A 19,808-nucleotide genomic window follows, 5' to 3' on the forward strand; every position below is an offset into this window, starting at 1 on the left:
TCCTAGGCAGGGCCTGGGCTGTTCGGGCTCTAGGCCAGTGGACATCCAGGGGCAGGGGCCTGCCCTGGGTGCCCTGTGGGGAGGTAAGCTCCCCTCCACCTGTTGCTACCGGGGTCCCACCTAAATGGCACGAGTCTAGGGTACATGGGAGGGCTTCCACACAGGGAGTGTCCCTCTAGCCGGGACCATGATGCCAGGCAGAGCTGGGCCCTAGGCCTGCCGCCTGCCCCTGCCCCCCTCAGACATGCCCTGAGTGCAGACCCCGGGCTCTGCACAGACCTGCTGCTGCCTCTCTCCAGGGGGGCTAAGAGGCATGGTGCCACTCTCCCGCAGCTGCAAGTTGGGAGCAGGTATGAGTGTGTGTGCCCCTAAGGGCCCTGCAGAGGGAGAGAGGGTGTCTGGGTTCCCATCCTGACAGCGACTCTAAGACCTGCTGAGCCGGCCTCTCCTCAGTGCATTCATTGTTCACGTGTTCAGTGTTTCTGGGCTGGCGTCTGGCTTCTCAGTAGCCCCGATTTTGTGTTCTTGTTGCCGACTCTTAGAAACCAAGTGCTGGGAGCCAGCCAATGCATGTGGGGCTCAATCTGGAGTCTTTAAATATATTATTGCATTCCCCACTCGGAACAGCTGAGCGTAAGCATGCTTGCCACCCCTCTTTTACAGAGGAGGAAACTGAGACCCGAGGAGGTTGAGTGGCTCGTCCAGAGTCCCCAGCTGGGAAGAGGTAGAGTCGGGATTGGGCCTCTTCTCACTTCCAGGTCTGCTCCCCAACTTCTCCACCCTGCGCTGTGCCCTGGAGGCTGGCCAGTGGGGACTGCCTCAGTGGGTGCCCTTACTCTCCACCTTGTCCCGTGCAGAGCCCCCACAGCATATGGGAGGCAGAAAGGAGAGAGAGTGCAGGGCAGTTATTCCCCCTGACACCCGCTGTGGGGTTGCCATGATCTGGCTGCAGCCCTCGACTGAGGCTGCAGCTCTCCTCAGGTGGCCGTCTCCACTTAGACCAGCTCTGGTCCCCTCCTCTGGCCCCATCAGGTCTAGCAGTAGACTGGACTGCTGCTATTGGTCCAGGCTCCTGCATCCTCTCCTACACCCTGCCCTTACCTTTGAAAATAATCTCTTTATCAAATGCTCCTCAAATGGCCCAAGTCAAGTGTGCTGTCTGCCTCCTGCTGGGACCCTGCCTGATCCATGACATCCTGCCAGCTCATTTGCAAAGACCCCTGGGTCTGCTCAGCCATCACAGACTGCAGCTGGGCCCATGGAGGGGGGTGTCCCCTTTCTAATTCCTGCTCTTTTCTCTGGGTCTGCTCATACCCTCACCCCCGCCCCCTGCCCTCCCATCTGCCTGTGTTTCCTCCCATCCCACCTGTAATTCTTCCCTTGCCAGATGTCTGGGGATGTTTAGTGACTGAGAGTGAGAGCTAAGCAACTCCCACCCTTACCCCAGCCACCCATGACGAATCCAGGAAGTGGTGCTCCAAGGTCTTGGGCATCACAGGCCAGTCATAGAGGCCCTGGGTCTTTGGGACAAGGTGTCTTAGAAGCCAGTGCACAGAAACAGGGTGATTTCACATTGCTTGGAGAGTCCTCTCCCCTGGGGATCCTAGACCAGGAAAGCTCGCCCACTCACTCACTCACCCACTCACTCACTCACTCACTTGCAATGCAAAGTTGCTGACTCTTCACTAGGCCCATACCCAGGGGACTTGCCTGTTACTTCCTAACGGAGATTGTCCCTGGCCCTCAGCCTGGGCTGGCTGCCCCACCACATGCTTCCAGCACATCCCATCCCTCCTCGTTCTGTAACCTTCATCTCTCTAATAGCCCTTGTAAGATTCCTCTTCTAATATCTAGGTGGCCACCGAGAGAACAATGACCAGCACAGCAGGCTGGGGCCTGGCGAGAACATCAGCCTGAGGGGTCTGGAGATGGGGCTCTGGTCCCTGCTGTGCCTCATACTAATTGTGTGACTCTGCTCAGTCTCTGGGCTTTAGACCCCTCATCTCTAAGATGGCGATAACACTTATATTAGTTTTCTATTGCTTCATAACACATTATCATAAACTTAGCAGCTTAAAACCACACACATTTGTTATTCATAAAGTCTGTGGGCCCGGAGTCTGGGTGCAGCTTAGCTGGGTCCTCTGCAAGGCTGCGGTCCAGGTGTCACCATGGCTGAGTTCTACCCAGAGGCTCCCGTGGGGATGGATCCACTTGGAGGCTCACGCAGTTTGTTGGCAGAATTCATCTCCTTGTGGCTGTAGGACTGAAATCTTCTTGCTGGCTGTCAGCTAGGGGCTGCTCAGTTCCTAGAGGCCACCCACAGTTCCTTGCTAGGAGGCCCTCTCCGTCGGTCCTCTCGGAACATGGAAGCTCACTTCTCCAGAGCTAGCAGGAGAGGAAGTCTCTAGCACTGACCTGCCAGCGAGACGGGGTCTTTTATAACATAATGTAATCATGGGAGCAACGTGCTCCCACCTTTGCTAATATGGGTTAGATATTGGCATATTGGTTATTCTGCTGGTTGGAAACTAGTCACTGTTCCTGTCCACCCTCAAGAGGAAGGGATTACAGAAAGGCATGAACATGAGGAGACAGGGATTATGGGGACCACCTTAGAGTCTGTCTCCTACAGTACTAATTGCTGTCTCATAGAATTCTTGAGAGAATTCAGTGAAAGAATGCATGAAAGCACTTCACACAGTGACTGGCACTTAGCAAGAACTCAGAAAATGTCATAAAAGGTGGCCAGAAGCAGTTGTCTTTTCTTTGGCCCACTCTGAAAAAGGATATGTTGGTCCACAATTGGTCCTCAGACCCCACCATGCCCTACTGCCTTCTGCCAGGTTGCTTCAGCCATTTATATCATCTGTCTGAACGTTGACAGCAGTTGCATTTGCTGTGTGATCTTAACTAGTAGAATCAATAGGTGTTCTTACTGTTGTAGTTAAAAGTTCTTGGAAGGTGAGGCCTGTGTCTTACTAATTTTTCTAGCCTCTGGTGCTTAGCTTGTTGGGCTTAGGGTGTTGAATTTAGCTTAGATGCTCCGCGGATGTTGAGCCCCAGCACCAACCAGATGCTCTGAGTCCAGGGCTGTGGCCCCAGGGATGTGTGGTCGTTGGGAAGGGAGGGAGCAGGCGCAGGTGAGATGAGTACGTCAGGCAGGTGCAGGAAGAGCCTTGGCAGGCATCAGGGTCAGGCCCTGCTGTGGGTAGCCAGGTTAGCCCACCTCTCTTCACCCCTGCTTTCTTCCCTTCTTACTGTCAACTCCTCTCTGGCTCCCCAACCCTCCACCCAACTCTGAGCAGAGCGTCTAGGACCTGGGTGTGGTGGGCCCTGCTGGTCCTAATGGGGGAAGAAAACATGGATTCTTTCAGAGACGTAGACCACCTGGGCTGGGAGGGGCCTTAGACTCCCGGGAAGGGCTCAAAAAATGTCTTTTGGGTGTGTGACAAGGAAGTCTGTCAGCACCTGCTCACGCATCTGGGCTCTGTGCTTTACATATTTCATTTCCTCTGTTGTTTCAGCCTTCAAAGTAGATAAACTGAAGCCCAGAGAGGGAAAGTGGCTTCTCCTGGTCACACAGCTGCTGGATGGCAGAGTTAGGATAGAACCCAGGTACCCTGAGCTGGCAGTCCAGAGGTTTCCTCTACAACAGCTCTCCCACCTGGGTCTGGGGACCCACTGGTGTTGGAAGGGCACACTTGCCTTAGCCCTGGCCCAGTTCTCTATGGAGGGTGCTCTGGTTCCCCACTCTCAATTCTTTTTTCCCTCTACCCCTGTTTCCGGAACTTTCTCCCTTTGGGGTGTTTCAGTCTCCTGCTGACTCTGTACCACACCACTCGTCCTCAGCCTGGCCCAGGACCAGCCGTGGCAGATGCTCCGGACTCTGAACATGGAGATGCTTTCCCAGCAGAAGCAGTTTGAGGCCCCCGCATCTGGCAGCTGTTGCCTAACCCAGATCTGCAGAAGACAAGTCAGAGGGATCATTTCTGTCATTTCTGGGCAGAGCCATGGCCTTGAGAGCTGGACTCTCTTCAGAGAGGCAGAGGGCCTGCCTCAGTTGGGGGAGGGGTGCTGGTGGTGAGTGAGGGCCTTGCCTTGTTGGGGCCCCTTTAAGGCAGGTCGGACAGGAAGCTCACCCACCTTCCTCAGGTAGAAAAGTGGAGGCAGTGGTCCAGGGGCCAGCACTGGAAGAGCTCATGGGCATCTGACACGTTTGTCAGTCCCTCGTGGGGGATGCTTTTGTTGCTCTCTCTGCTTTCCTGAAGGGGTTGGTGGTAAGCCCCTAAAAAGGCACACGCTTGTCTTCAGAGTGGGAAAGAAGGGGAGCTGGGGCCTGCGTTATTTTCGCACCCAGATTAGGAATGGGGAGGGTGGGCTCAGAGGGCCAGGGCTGAGAGAAGCTGGCCGTGTCCCCGCATGGGTGGGAGGCACCCTGGGCCTGAGCCGGGGCCCTGCTGAGACTCAGCACTGGCAGCCAGCTGCTGTGAGGGCTCAGCGGGGCTGACATCGCCCTGAAGTGCAGCCTGACTTCCAAGAAAACACTCTAAAACTGGTCAGCGACCCAGGCAGAAGAGCATCCCGCAGCCTAACTCTGCTTCCTTTCCTAAGTGGGAGCCATTACAGGCTCCTCAGGCACAGAACTTAGAAAAAGAGCAAGCACACAACAGAGACACACATTCCAACCCCTCACCTGTCACGGACTGTGGGCCGCAGACCCCTAACCTCCTTGGGCCTGTGCTGTGGAACACACACGCGGTCCTGAAGAATCACGCAAAGCCCACCCAGCCACACACAACCACCCACAAACACGCTCCATCATACACTGTGGCCCTCAGCAGCGTGCAGCCGTGTAGGATCCCATGTAACATGGGTGATCATGCATTAGCGGGCCATGCCATATGATCCCACGGATTCACACACACTGCGAACCGTGAGGCTTAACCACACACATTCGCTCTCAACCATTCGTCGGCACGTAATCACACACAACTGGACACAGCTGTGCTCAGGAATTCAGAATGGCACACGGTCACACGCAGACTCACACCACACAACCACACACTCTAGACAACCACAGTCATGTTCAATCGCGCTCGTCGGCACATGAGAACACAGTCACAGGCAACCGCACACAGCCACACAGGGTCACAGGCAATTGTCATGGAACGCACACTAACACGGCAGGCCATGAACGGCTGGGGGCTGGGGAGCCTAGTTCTCTGAAATGGGGGTTGGTGAACGCCTGGCTGTGACTGAGTCAAGGACAGAGGAATCCACTTGGGTCCCCAGACAATTCACTTCTTGGTCGTCCCTTCAGAGCATCGGAAACTGGGAAGTTAGTAGACCCCCTCCCACCCAGCAGAGCATTCCTGGATCCTGATGCAGTCTCCTCGGCCTCCCCCTCCCTCCCCTTGGCCTCCGCTGGGCTGCTGGCGGCAAGCTTGGCCGGGCAGGGACTGCAGTGAGTCAGCGGGAAAGGGCTCAGGGAATGCAAGTGGGTGACCAACAGGGCCTGCAGTGGCTGAAGCTTCCGAGGGAGGAGAGGCTGCTGCTCACGGAGAGGAACTGCCCGTGGAGGTCACCCACTCCGGGGAGATAGGGTTCCTGGCATGTGACTGGATGGTTATGGCCATTTCTCCATCCCAACCCCGTGTGCAAGGAAGCAGATGTAAGGGGCCATGCTCCCCGGCAGGCTGCACTTGGGCCTCCCTTCCCTTTTGGGGGCCTCTGTGCCCATGTGGTCCTCAGCTAGGCTGGGCCCACGGGCAGCGCTGCAGCCCAGCTCTCCACCCTGCTCTCTAGCATCACTGACTCGGTCATTCATGTAGCCATTCCTGGAGCGCTTACCACACCAAAATGCATGACCTGTGCCTTCCAATGAGGAAGGTCACCTAAAGATGATTCCAGAGCCATGTGGATGCTTAGGGACAGAGAGGTACACATGCTATTGTGGAAGCTATGGGGGCCAGTTGCTTTGTGAGCCTTTGACCTCCAGCCCCTGCTGTGGGGGCCACGATGGCTGCCGATGGTGGTGCCCTTCCCTTAGGGTGCTCCTGACCTCTGACCTCTCCCAAATGAGGCAGGCAACACCCCAGGGCGGCCCTCCCAGGGAAGGAAAGGGTGGCGGTGACTGTTAATAACAGAGCCGTTTCATGTTCCGACAGAGTCAGGGAGATACTACTTCAGATCTGAAGAACAAAATTTTAAATGCCGCATCTGAAGGAAATCCTTCTAAAATGGCTTCCTGCCTCCTGATTCCTGAACTCCACAGGCGTCAGGGTTATTTTTATGAACTTCCGTCATCACTAGGCTGGACTCTTGGGCTCAGACAGGTGGTCAATAAATACTTGTGGGAGGAACACACACTAACGAACCCAGGCCTCCGGGCTGAAAGATTGGAAAGCAGGTGGCTACAGTACCGAAGCCTCCCTACCGTGGGGTTTGGGGAGCGGCGGACGCTGCTGGGGTCTTTCTCTTGCTCCCTGAGCTCTTCTCAAGAGGAGCATGGCTCTCCCCTCCCTCCTTGCTTCATCGCTGCAGGGGCTCAGCCGCTTCCCCTCCTCTGGGCACCATGCCCCATCCTTCTGGCATTGTCTGTCAACTGCGCCCTGGGCTCCTTCAGCCCCCTCCCCTGGTTGTTCTTGAGCTTGAAGATGAGTACCAGCCGTGTTCCTTCTAATCCCTTCTGATCACTCCATGGAAACAAGATGGTAGCAAAAATCAGAACCACAGGAAAGTTATGGAGATTCTGGAATCTCACAAAGTTCTGACATCCTAATCAGCTATCCATTTGAAAAAACAGAAAATTCACCCCTGCTTCACATGCATCATACAGTAAAATAGATTTCAGATAGATGAAATATTTAAATATAAAAAGAAACCACAGAAGTCACGAAAGAAAGCATAGGTGACCATTTTTTATTTTAGAGTGGATAAAACCTTTCTAAGCAAAAAAACCAGAAAAGCCTGATACACTGAACCACATAAAATTTGCAAAGTTCTGGACAACAAAAGCTCTGTATACGAAGTCAAAACACAAAGGACAAGCTGGGGAAAATATTTGCAACAGATAAAACAAAGGGTTTGTATCCCTAATCTACAAGGAGCTGTCACAATTAAATAATGAAAAGATAAACAACTCAATAGAAAAACGAACAAAGGCCATGAGCAAATAATCCATAGAATCCATATCATGACGATAGCATGAACCTCTGGATCAAACCACACCTGAATCCCACCCACCCTCTGGGCTTTTCATATGCAGGAATTGTAATTATTTAATAAGTGTATGAAAAGATGTTCATCCTACCTTACAGCTTTACAAAACCAAATGAAATCTATCAGGATGGCAGTCATTAGCAAGATGGATAATATTTAGTATTGACAAGATGTGGGTTAATGGGCCTTTTCATAGGCTGTATTATTGGAAGGAGAAACTGGTAAAAACCTTTCTGGAGGGCAATTGAGCAATATCTATGAAAGTTAGAACATGCCAGCTCTTTGACCCAGCAGTTCCATTTCTAGGAATTTATCCTAGAATGAGGGTATACACTCACACACCAGGAAGCTCAGGGTGCATTTCTGGGGAGTTGGTGTGAATTTACTCCTCATACCCGAGGATTTGGGTTCTGGCCCCTTGGAATTCTACAGGCATCAGGGTGTGGGTTTACAGAGTTCAGAAAACCCATTTCTTTTCCTCTAAGCAGGGCTGCTTCGAGCCCGTCCACCCTTAAAGACTCCCATGAACCCCCGTTGGTTACCTCCTCTCTTTCCACTCCTTCCTACTGCCCCTTTCACAACTTCCTAATTTTTATTGGAAAATCCCTCTGACTTAGGGAAAGCCATCTGCACCTCTAACCCCAGAGTGGGAGCAAGTGACCTAGACTAAGTTTGTCAGGACATCCCAGCTCCTCACCACAGTGACTGGTTCGGTGGTGAGCACAGGACCTAAACTGGTCCAATCAGGATGCATCTCAGAAGATTGCTGGAAGTCCTAGGACAGAAATTTTTCTTTTCCTGTGAATAGCATCATGGGTGGATGTGGGCCCTGAAATGCTCTAGCTTTTTTTACTAAAAGGAGGAAAGTGATTTTGTGGACAAAAATAACCCACAGAGCAGGACTGAGCCGAGAGAATCACAAAAAAACAGAACCAGAGCCTGATGGTATCATGAACCTCTGGATCAAACTGCACCTGAATCCCACCTAGCCTTAGGGCTTCTCTGATGCAGGAGGGAGGAAATATATTCTCTCTATTGTCTAAGCCAGTTTGAAAGGAGATGTTTGTGTGCTGGTAGGGAAGCCTCCCCACAAACACAGAGTCCCTCCCCTTCTCCAACAATCCCGTTCCTTGTCTCTGTGAGGCTCAGCCTTGGAAAACAAAGGCCTATTAATTCTTCCTGGGAGCTGGGGAAACCCTGACTTCCTTCACCCGAGGCTTGGTTGCTTTGGGGTAAATTGTGTGGTGTAAAGGAGAGAGAAAATTGCCTCCCCATCTTTGTGAGCCTCCTGAAGCAATGAGAGCAAGTCAGCTATTAGCATCTCACTAAACTATCTCACCACATCTGTCTCAGCTGAAAAATTAGAAACAACCCAAATGCCCATCAATAGGGTAACTCCTCATGGTCCTCCACATAGTGGTATCCCCAACAGCCTTCAGAAAAGTGGAGGAAATGCTGCATGCGCTGCCATGAAAGGCGCCCAAAATATATCATTTATTGAAAAAATCAGGTTGAAGAACAGAATGTATAGTATAAGCCCACTTTTGTTTTTTAAAATTATATGGTTTCGTCTGAATAGAAAAAGGTCTAGAAGGAAGATTGCTTTATACAAGTTTTTTTTTATTACCTCTGGAGGCCAGGATTCTGAAGGATTAGCATTTTCTATTTTTTCCTTTTCTTTATTAAATTTGTTTGGTCCTGGCATCTGGTCTATTGCTCCTTGTTTCCTTTTGTGGTGGTGACTGGAGGCCTCAAGGGAGCTGTCACTGCCTGAGTGTGCAGTCCAATACCCCCGCTCCTCCCAGAAGCTCCAGGCCTGGCCATACAAGACACCTCCAGGATGGGCAGGGCCTCAGTGTCAGCACCGTGTGCTCAGTTGTCCTCACCCTAGTGTGTGGTTCCAGGTAGAGAGTGACAGGCCAGAATGCCAGGAGGCTAGTGGTGACCTGCTGTCTGGTTTTGTTGGGAGAAGACATTGGCTTGGCTGAATAGCAGACTGAATGATGATCCCCAAAGATGGCGGATCCTAACCCCTTGGCATCTATAAATGTTACCTTATATGGAAGAAAGGTCTTAGCAGATGTAAGATTAAGTTAAGAATCTTCAGATGGGGCGATGCTTTTGGATTATCCAGCTAGGTCCAAAATGCAATCACAAGTGTCCTCACAAGAGAGAGGCAGAGGGAGCTGTGACACAAATAGGGGAGGAGAAGGCAACGTGACCAGAGAGGCAGAGACTGCAGTGATGCTGCCACGAGCCGAGGGATGCCAGCCGCCACCAGAAGCTGCAAGGGGCAAGGAACAGATCTCCCTTAAAGCCTCTGGAGGGAGCAGAGCCCTACTGACCCCTTGCTTTGGGCCCAGTGATACTGATTTTGGACTTCTGGCCTCCAGTACTTTGAGAGAATAAATTTCTCTTAAGCCGCCACGTTCATGGTAATTTTCAACAGCAGCCCTAAGAAACTCATCTAGCCCCAGAAAGTGAGGCGTGCCTGGAGCTGCAGGAGATGCTCTTTTCTGCTGATTTGCCCTCCGAACTGCTGCTCAGGCAGGAAAACACGAGCTTGCTCTCTCTAGACTTCCTGAGAGGGCCACAGAGACAGCTAGTGCACCCTGGCACTGGTAATGGGGGCTTGTGGGGGTCGTGGAGCCCACCGTGGGCTCTGCACTAGGCCCCAGCTGGGGTGGGAGGCCCAAGGGGTTGCCTAGCAACCACAGCAGCATGGCAGACTCCCCACTGTGCCCTGGTTTCCGGGAAGAGAAGAGCGGGAAGCGCACATATTGTTAGAGCGCAGAGGCTGTTAAAAAAATCACAAACACCAACCCTCCACCCAAAATAACTTCCCAGTTTCTAAAAATGGAATTCTGCCCAGTAGTAACATTTCTCACTCCCACAATAGTAAAATTTCTCACCCCCTCGTGCTCTGTAGGTCTGTGACTGGCCCAAGAGGGAACTACTATTAATGGTAATTTCCACCCCATGTCACCCCCTGGGTGAGCCACCCGCCTGTGGAGGGTGACATAACAGGCCTCCTCCCCTCCTCCCACAGAACCTCCTCCAGGGCATCAGGTTTTGCCTGCTCTGATATCCATAGTCTTTCTTGGGTCAGAAAATAATAATAACAGTAGTAGTGATAAACCTATCACTCATGTAGCTCTTACAATGTGTCAGGCACTGTCCTAAACACCTTACATGTGTTAACTCAGATACCTCTCATGACTATCCTATGGCGTAGGTACTATATTATTGTCCTCATTCTACAGATGAGAAAACTGAGGCACAGAGAGGTTAAGAACTTGCCCAAAGTCACACAGCTAACAGGTGGCTGAGCTGGGGTTTGAACCCCCAGTGAAAGGCTCCAGCGTATGTATCTCACCTCCCAAGTATGTTGGCTGGCTGGAGTGGGGTTGGGGAGGCTACAGTCAGCTGGCTAGTAGCCAAAGCCTTTTCTCTGTACAGAGTGAACTGTCCTGGGCAGGGACCTAGGCTGAGAGTTGGGGCTCCCCGGCAGGGGAGTCCAGTTCTCTCCAGGTCAGTGCTGCAGTAGCCTGGAGAGGCCTTCCTGGCACACTCTCTCCCTTGGTGCCATCCATCTTCTCTCCCTGCTGGGGCCCTTACAGAGGCTGTGACTGTGAGCAGGGTGGGAAGCGATCCTTCAGCTCTGGGTGCATTCCTCAGATGGGTGCCCGAGAGAAAGCACCGGGAAGCCCTCAGGCTCGGGTGTGGGGCAAACCTCGTTCCAACCTGCTTGCCTTTCCCAGATGGTTGGGTGGATGAATAGACCAGGTGCCTTGAGGATGGCTCTGTGCTTGGAGACTAGGAGGTGAGCCCTGGGGCCCTGGCCCACGCTGGGTGCCTCTGCACAGGGCAGGCCTGGCTGGTGGAGATGGACAGAGCCTAGAACTTGGCCTCTAGTCTTCCCCCTGCCAGGTTTGCACTGAGGTGTTACTGTCGCCGTAAACTGGATTTCCCATCTGTAAACCACGGTATTAGACACACTTTGATGTGAGAAAGCCCTTTGTAAACGCACAACTGCTCTACGGATCCAAGCTGGTTGGCTGAGTTTCCTCTGAGAGGCAGCAAGCCCGAAGCGGCCAAATCCAGCCCTCGCGGTCCGCAGTCCTGTCCTCTCATCAAGGCTCACGTAGAGTCTGTTCCCTCGCTAGCAAAATAGGGGTTAAAAAATACTCCTCTCAGAGTTGTTGCCTGACTTGAGAGACGCTGCACAGAAAAGCTCCTCTTCGGAAGGGTGGTGCCCCTCCCACCCCTGTGGGACCCCCACCAGAGGTGACTCCTGCTCGCCTGGACTCAGGTGGGGCTGATGGCATCGGTGCTGGGATCCTCTGGAGATAAAGGGGAAACCAGCTGAAGGGGTCACAAGCCGGCAGTTGTGGCCTGGACAGGCCTGACACTTTTTTTTTGTCCAGCAAAAATAGTACATTAAAAAAACATTCTGAGTACCTTGAGTGGGAGAGGATGAGTTCCCCGCTCTAGTCAACCACAGAGCCCGCACTCCGGTTGTCTTGTGCAGGCTGCTTCAAGCACTTCTTAGCCTGCCTGGCTACAGCAGGCCAACGAATTGGCCTTCAGAGAACCTGGACCAGAGGCTTTGGATGTCCCAGGGGACAGGATTGATGCTGCTCCCATCCCCAGCCCCACCCGGGTCTTGGCAGAGCCTGAGTGGGTATGTTGTGCGGGGAGTCCTGAGTTGATCTGGACCCCATTGCTCTCCCCTCACCCCCACCCACTCCTCCAGAGACAAGAGCGCCAAGTCCAGCTCCTGCTGGGTCTCCTGCCTCCTTTCCTCTGTCCTGGGGACCCCGGACCCCTCGGTCCCCAGAAAGGGTCAGGGCAGAGGGAGGCAGCGTCCCTGCTGGGCCTGTGGAGGAGGCCAAGGGTTGGATGTACCCTGGCCAGCAGCCCAGGAAGCCTGAGCGTATAATTAAAAGATTGTATCTTCTTGGGTCTGTCTTTTGGGACAAGAGCTCTCAGTGTTGTCCTCACCCTGTGACCTCCGTCTGGGCACTACGTCCACTGCTGCCTGGCTCGGTTCTGTCCCTTCGGGCAGGGTTGGCAGCTCAGTTTCACCTGGTTCTGAGCACGGAAAGGACAGACTCCCTTTCTGCCCTTCAGGCCTCCTAATAGCCACCCCACAGGGGAATGGGTACTCCTCCCTCTCACGTGCCTCCTGGCTGTGTGTCCATCCTGGAGGGGGCTGTCCCCAGTTCACAGAGAGGCCACCCAGCTAGTAAGTGAAGAGCTCAGCCTCAGATGTAACTGTGCTGAGTGCTGCACTCTATGTTCGTCCCTTCCCCATCCTGACTCCCCGGCTGGGAGGACCATGGGCGGTGGGGATGGGGTGGGTGTACAAGGGAAAAGCCCCTCCTCCAATACTGGACCATGGCTTTGAGGAACCCAACTGGTCATGGAATACTTTAGCCTTTGCAAGTAAGACCATGAGACGTCAAGCCATCACGGCCTCGGCAGCTCCACACCATCCGACGGGCACCGGCCTCACCAGCCAGAAGGAAGGAAGGCAGGCTCAGCGGGGAACAGAGACCAGCTTCAGGGGACACTAAGGGGAGGGAGGAGAGGGCAGGACAGAGGGGGAAAGTCAAGGGCTAGGAGCCTGGCGTGCCTGGGCAGTGGGGAGAGTGTCTAAGGGGATGAGCCAATGGGCTGGCCACGTGGCCCTGACTGTCTTTCCTCTGCTTTGTGGCTGGTCAGGAGTTGGGGTTGAGCATGTGCTTTCTGGGTCTGGTGGGTAAGTGTGGCCACCCCACCCACCCGTGAACCGCTGATTCTGCCACAGGCCATGTCAGAGGTATGAGGTGTGTGGGTCCATCCTTGCTGTTGGACGGCAGCAGCCTGAAGAGGGGGTGGGGCCTCCTCCCAGTCCCCAGGCCCTGGGCAGCTCTGTCCCCATCTATTCCTCTATTCGGAGTGGCTGCGTTTGCTGAGCACTTCTCTTGGCCCAGGCTCTGTGCTGAGCACTTTACGGGCGCCATCGTTTAGCCTGTGTTGCAGGTGAGGAGGGGGTCCCACCCAGGGCCAGTGCTAGGAGTTGAATCAGATGAGTCTGACTCCAGAGTCCCTGTTCTAAGCATAACTGCCCCCACCCCAGCCCTGCCAGACATTGTTGGTGGTCTTTCTCCTTCTTGGTCCTAGGCCATCAGACTGCTTTTCCCACCCTCAGTCTCCAGGGCCCCTCCTGGAGCCACAAGCCTCAGACAGTGGGGAGCCAGGGAATTGTCCCTTTGGGCTCAGCTGGGCCTCCTTTTTGCCCTTAGAAGAGGGGCAGAGGGAAGATTGGGGGGGGTGGTTTGGGAAAGTCTTGGGGGTGGGCACAGAGGAGGTCTCTCCTCAAGTTGGGAGCCTCCAGGTAATTTCCTGCTTAGTGACTCCCGCCAGGCTGGGGATGGGTGAGGAGGGAGGGGTTGGTCAGGGGTCCGTGTAATGAGGGTCCCCCAGACAGTATCCAGACGCCTCTTGCACTTTTCTTGGAGGGGTTGAAATCCTTCGGGCATCCAGGTCTCGTGGCCACCAACTTTCAGTCCTCATGACTTCCCTTAGCTTTGTCTCTGCCACCTCACAAGCAGGCCAGCAATAGCAGGCCCAGTGGGAGGCCGCGGTGGGCTGCGCGGATCCTGCAGGCGGCACACATGGCCCACGGTGCTCCCGACACAGTGCTGGAATGCGGTTCCTGCCTGCCTAAGAGCTGTGCCAGCCCCTTGGGGGGTGGTAGGAAACCTCTTACCTTGCTGGGAGGTCGGGAAGGGCCGAGAGGGCATATGCTTCAAGGATGTAGGAGCCAGAAGGGAAAGGCATGGCCAGGGGTGGGAAGAGTGTGGAGTGAAGCAGGTGACAGAGCAGAGCCTTTTCAGGGAGTTGTGAGTATTCCAGGTAGATGGAGGAGAGGGCAAGCGAGAGGAAAGACGTAGAGGACAGATCACGTCCTGGCTGCCTGACCTTGGAGGCCCTGAACGCCAGGCTGCAGAGCAATGCCTTCGTGCCAGGGCAATGGGCAGACTCTGAAAGATGCTAGGCAGGAGTGCTACGTGGCCACGCTTGCCTTTGAAAAATCCCACTCTGGCTACAAGAGTGGCGTGGGGAGAGCTGTTAGGAGGTGCCAGGTGGAGCACGGTATCCACACACTTTGTGGAAGAATTCTCTGATGAGTGCCCTGAGCAACTGGGACCAGTGGTGCAGACGCCCCGGCCTGGGTGAGAAGGGTCATCCTCCCCTCAGCTGGAGCAGCGCCCAGCTGGCTGGAGACTTGAGCAGGCGTGAAGAGAAACAGATGTGGCGGGTGCAAGTGCGGTTGGGGCGGCTGTCATCCATTCGGGTGAGTCAGTCGCCAGTGCCCCGTGCCAGCACTTCCTGGGGTTGGGACATGGATTCAAGGAAGGGTGGGGGTGTGAGGGAGTGGGAGACGGAGGCCGCCTGGGGGAGGCTGTGGCTTGAGGAGCCCCAGGCCAGCCTTGCTTCCTGCCTCCACTTACACCCAGAAGGTGTGGGCTCAGGAGCCTCCTTGTGCACAGAGGCTGAGCAGCCCAGGTGAACCCCTCCAGTGCCAACCACATCATGCCCTGCCCTCGTCCCCGAAAGGACCATCTGGGGGTGCCCCAAGGCAGGACTGGGAGGTCAAGCTTTCATTTCCTTCCTCTCAGAGGTAAATATCGTCCATGCCCAGGAGCCAGTGCCCTCCTCCAGACCCGCCCTTTCCAGTAGGCTCCCGCTCTGCCAACTGGCTCCTCATGGAGATGTAAACAACCAAACTAGATCAGCTGGCCTTCCCAGGAAGGTACCCGAAGGCTTGGGCTTCATCAACGGAATGGATTCTAATGGTAGAATGTCAAGCATCCTGGAGGGCAGAAAGCAGCGACTGTACAGGTAGGGGCGTCTGACCACGGCTCTGATGCCCAGAAAGTCTGGACAACAGCCGAGGCAGCCTTCTCCTGGGGCTCCTTGGAGCTGTGTTCCGAGGGTTCCACGTAAGGGTGGGCTGGTTCTACAGAAGGGAGGGCTGGGGTGTTGGCCCTCCGCCTGCGGGAAGGAGGGCAGGAGGACTGCTGGCGCCATTGGCCTCACCAATAGGGCCCCAAAGGTCAGAGTGAGTCACTGGTTCAGGCGTGACTATTCCCTTGAAGGCAGCGAGGTCTGAGGGAGGACCCAGGGTGGCTTCTCTGGGGGGCAGGGGATAGAAACAGGGGTGAAGAGGAAGTGGCTCTAGGGAGATTCCATGGAAAGTGGAAAATAAGAACGGAGGTGGGAAAGATGACTCCATGAGCTGTCCCTTCCTTGAGTGAAACAACGAGGAGTGGGTGGAGCCGAGGGGTTGCTGAGTAATGTCCTCACGGGGGAGGCCCAAAAGTGAGGAGGACATGTGACCCTTGGTGGCTCAACGGCCAGTGAAGTCACTCTCCTGGCCTGGGCTTCTCTAGCTTCTCAAGATGACAAGATACCCTCCTGATGCAAGTTCCTTCTTAATGACACAAGACCAGACTCTCTGGGCTTCATTCATTCATTCATCCCCTCCTTCAACAGCTTCTGAGAAGAAGGAGGGGCAGTGCTCCTGGGCTGGTGTGGGGAGTGGAGGGCACAGATGCACAAGTGGTTAATGACCATTTAGTGGGTCAACATCATAGCACACAGAGATGCAGGGCCAGAGAGATGCAGGGGCCCAGAGAGAGTAGGTTTATGCTGGGTCATGACAGGGAGGGCTTCACAGAGGAGGTAGCATTTCTTGAAGAAAGAGTAGGGACTGGCTGCAAGCAGAAAATGGGAGAGGACCCTCCAGGCAAAGGGCAGGTGGCACACTGGGGCTAGTGACAGTAACTGAGGGAACACAAAGGAGGAAATGCCTGCAGAACGTGGTGGGGGCTGGGACATAAATAAGCAGCGGTGGCTGCCTTAGGCAGGGAGGCAGTTGCCAACCCATCCTGGGGACTTGATGTTCAGTGAAGAGTGAGAGAGGATCTTGATCTAGTGTGAAGAGTGTGGAATCAGGGAGGCCTGGGTCTGAGTCCAGGTTCTCCCACTTAGCTGCTGAGCTTGGGCGGGCCACTTAACCTCCCTGAGCCTCAGTTTCCTCCTCTGTACCATGGGATCACTGTGACCCAGGGGTTTCTGTAAGGATTAGCTGTGACAGTGCTTTGCAGGCTGCAAAGAGCTCTGCAAACACGAGGCGTCCTTAGGCTAGCACCTCAGAAGCAGCCCACTTCTGCATTGACCTTTCGGGGTGCCATTTCCTGGGGAATGGCCACAGAAGGCTGCTCCCACCCCAGCAGGCTAGTGCTTTTACCAACCCTCTGTGGGGTCATTCTGCTTGGTACCAGCTGCCCGCCCAGGATCTTGGGGGCGCATGATGGACAGCTCAAAGGCAAGGGGGCCAAAGCCTGAATCTAGAATTGGAGGATGCTTTGGTGCTACTTCTGGGCCTTTGGGCCATATGTGCTGGGACAGTGGGGCACGAGAGGGTAGGGCCAGCAAACCACATTGAGACAAAGACCCTGTGACAAAACAGGACAATGGGACAGCAGGTCAGTGAAGCCAGAAGTCACCTGGTGACACATCCCAACGATGAAGAGGTAGAGGAAAGGATTGAGTGAACAGTAGACGAGTGAGGCAGGCAGAGCTGCACAGCACCCGCTGGTCCCGGCACCCTCTCTTAGCCCCTCGTCCACTCCAGCGGCCCTCGAGCCACGGTGCCAGGACAGGGCCGTCCAGTGACTCAGCCTGGCCTGGCCCTCCTCTTTGCACTGAGTAGGTGCCATAAATATTTGTTGAACGAAATTCTTGCTTCTGGTTGGGATTTTCCACTGCAACCAAATAGCTGCTCTGGGCTCTGCCCCAGGCCTAGCCCGTTTCTGCGCCTACCTCACACATGCACTGTTCCTTCTCTTCCTTACCAAACCCTGATCCTCCTCAGACACCATTTCAGACCCATCGCTCCTGGGAACCTCTGACTCCTGGAAGTCTCCTCCTTGCCCCGCGTCCAGTGGCCTCCCGGCGGGACCCTCGTCTGACCGGGAGCTCCACCCGCCATGCCCGCCTGTGCCTGGTGATCTCTGCCTGCTCTTCATCCCTTGTTTTCCCTTCCTCTCTGCTTGTCTCAGGGATGGCACAGAGGAAACCCAGCCCTGAAGCAGAGTCTGTCCTGGAGTCCTGGCTGTGTGCCTGTGCGCGATAGAAGGGCTGCCTCGGTCGGACGGCAGAGGGCCAGGGTCAGGCGGAGCCACTCGAGGCCACGACTGCGGTGTGGGAAGGAAGACGGGCTCTCACAGGCCAGGTGGCCACACAGGCTGGCTGCCCAGTGCGGGCCTGGCTCTGGCCTGCTGCCGCGGACTAGTTATTTAATACAGTAGGCCCTCCTTATCCAGGGGGATTCGTTCCAAGACCCCTAGTGGGTGCCTGAAACCACGGATAATACCAAACCCTAACATACTACGTTTTTTCCTACACATACATACCTATGATAAAGTTTAATTTATAAATTAGGCATAGTAAAAGATTAACAACAATTATAATAAAATAGAACAATTATAATAATATACTATAATAAAAGTTACCAGAGATCTTCGCAACCTCAGGGTATGATTTTTTTCTGTCCTTGTTGAATGGAGAACTTTCATCTTGTCACTTAAAAGAAGCACTTTATGACTTCTCTTTGGCATGTCTGAATTGCCGGCATCACTACTCTTGTGTTTTGGGGCCATTATTAAGTAGAATAAGAGTTACTTGAACACAAGCATGGCAACATCTCAACAGTTGATCTGATAAGCAAGATGATGGCTACTAAGTGACTAAGAGGCGGGTAGTGTGCAGAGCGCGGATGCGCTGGACAAAGGGAAGATGCATGTCCTGGGTGGGACAGAGCAAGACAGCGCGAGACTTCCTTCGCTACTCAGAATGGCATGCAATTTAAAACATGAATTGTTTATTTCTGGAATGTTTCATTTAATATTTTCAGACCATGGGTGCCTGCGGGTAACTGAAGCCGCGGACAGTGAAACCCCGGATAAGGGGAGACTATGGTAGCACCGTAAATCATATGGTCACCCTAATCAGAGGGGCTGCCAATGCTCTCCAGGGCATGCGGAACTGAGCTCATGCCATGCCTCCAGGGCCAGCAGGTCCACCCTCTCCCCTCTTGAAGACCGAGCTGAGCCTTCAGCCTCATACATCCTGGGCAGTATCACTCTCCTAACTGAACCAGAGTTTCAGGATTAAGGCAGCTACGTGAGGTACCCAGCAACAGGACAGTCCGTGGTTTAATTGCATGTGAATTACAAGGAAATGTGTAACAAGTGTGTGAGTGTCAAGGATGGACAGGCAAGAAAGAGAGCTTTGCAAACCCTAAAATTCCTAAATATGCATAATCACAGCTAACCTTTATAGAGTATTTACCATATTACTAAGCAACCCCATGATAGGGATCGTATTATTGCCTCCATTTTATAGATGCAGAAACTGAGGTGCAGAGAGGTTAAGTGACTTCCAAAGGTCACACAGCTAGTAAGCCAGATTTCAAACTCAAGAGCCATGTTCTTAGTCACTGCATTGTAGTGCCTCACATCTGACGCCTCAGGAACCTCTACCGTAGGGATTTTGTAAAGACAAAATGAGGCCAATTGCGTAGGTTTGCTTTGTAAACTAGAAATACTCTTTACAAACATTAATAAATTGTCAAGTATTTTGGAAATAGCTAACTTGTGAGAAACAGTAGAGATAAAGTAGAAAATGAAAGTATTTGCAAACTTCTCCAAAATCCATTGTCTCAAAACTAATCATCAAGTGAGATGATGAATTTTTTCCCTTCCTTCTCTCCTTTTCAGATGAATAAACTATAACAGAATCACTTTGACGGTTGGTTTTAGTCATTTTTCTTTCATGATCAACATTACCCTCAAATCCAGTCCTCTCTTATTCCAAGGTATCCCTTCGCGGGAGCCCCTCCTGACTGTCTTCTAGGCTTTTATCGCAGCTGAGCCACCCTCATAGCACTCACCGAATTACTGCGACAGCTTCCCAGCCATCGCTCTGCTCCTAGCTGCTCTCGTCTCACCTCCATCCTTCTTACAGCTGCTCGAAAATTCAACACGGTTTTCATCATTTCCAAGAATGGCCTACATTATAGCCAGAGATAAGACAGAAAATAGAAACAGAAAGTAAGATGATGGAAAAAGAACTGACCAGTTTTTCCTTATCCATTGATGACACAATTGCAAACCTAGAAAACCTGAGAGAATTCACTGAAAGGCAAATATTTTAAGCGACTGAAAAAGAACGGCTGACTGACTGACGTAGAACACACCTTGTGCCAGGCCAAGTCCTAAGTGTTCCAAACGCATTGCCTGGGGCGGGGCAGGAGACTAATGTCCTCGTTCTGTAGACGAGGAAACTGACAGCGGTTCAGTGGCTTGCCCTAAACCCAGGCGATTGGCTCCTGGGTCTGCTTTCTTAGCTGCTCTGCTGTCAACCACTTTCCTGTATGCCAGAATTTACTTCCTACAAAATATATTAGGAGGGCATGCTACAATCATAAGAGGCACCAGAGGTGCTGGCATTACCCAACTTGGTAC

The 19,808-nt window shown here is 53.4% G+C and overlaps 1 pseudogene; it reads right to left on the reverse strand.

The window, feature by feature from the left end:
• Positions 1 to 19,808, reverse strand: part of LOC123277542 (L-lactate dehydrogenase B chain pseudogene) — a 134,754-nt pseudogene that overhangs the window by 18,561 nt on the left and 96,385 nt on the right.

This window comes from Equus asinus, chromosome 16, assembly GCF_041296235.1.
Source record: "Equus asinus isolate D_3611 breed Donkey chromosome 16, EquAss-T2T_v2, whole genome shotgun sequence".
Taxonomy (NCBI): domain Eukaryota; kingdom Metazoa; phylum Chordata; class Mammalia; order Perissodactyla; family Equidae; genus Equus; species Equus asinus.